This window comes from Sinocyclocheilus anshuiensis, unplaced genomic scaffold (genome assembly GCF_001515605.1).
Source record: "Sinocyclocheilus anshuiensis isolate Anshui unplaced genomic scaffold, SAMN03320099.WGS_v1.1 scaffold1332, whole genome shotgun sequence".
Lineage (NCBI taxonomy): Eukaryota > Metazoa > Chordata > Actinopteri > Cypriniformes > Cyprinidae > Sinocyclocheilus > Sinocyclocheilus anshuiensis.
Genome location: NW_015546082.1, coordinates 179474 through 179792, shown reverse-complemented (window position 1 = coordinate 179792; position 319 = coordinate 179474). Strand labels below are relative to the sequence as shown.

General features: G+C 32.6%; 1 protein-coding gene across 1 annotated transcript in view; it reads left to right on the top strand.

Annotated features, from left to right (window-relative positions):
- plrdgb (PITP-less RdgB-like protein) overlaps window positions 1–319 on the top strand; it is a 40496-nt gene that overhangs the window by 2538 nt on the left and 37639 nt on the right. The window lies entirely within an intron of this gene.

Genomic DNA, 319 nt, shown 5'->3' with positions numbered 1-319 from the left:
TGATAACACATTTAATAATAATTTTATACAAGTTCAGTAAAGTTAGCAATAAGTGACTTACATTTTAGACGTAATATTGCTTGTTTTTGCTCAATTTTGCCAATGAAAATAGTTCCAAACAAAGATCACAGTACTGTTTTGCGTCTCTGAGCAATGGTGCTTACTTATTGAATGAATCAGCTCTTTGAACAAATCGTTTGAGTAAATGATTCAGTGATTCACTCATGAACACTGTTAAATGCTTTGTTCTTGAATGAATCAGCCGTTTGAATGAATCGGTTGAATCTCAATGACTCACTCATTAACAGTCACTTGCTGT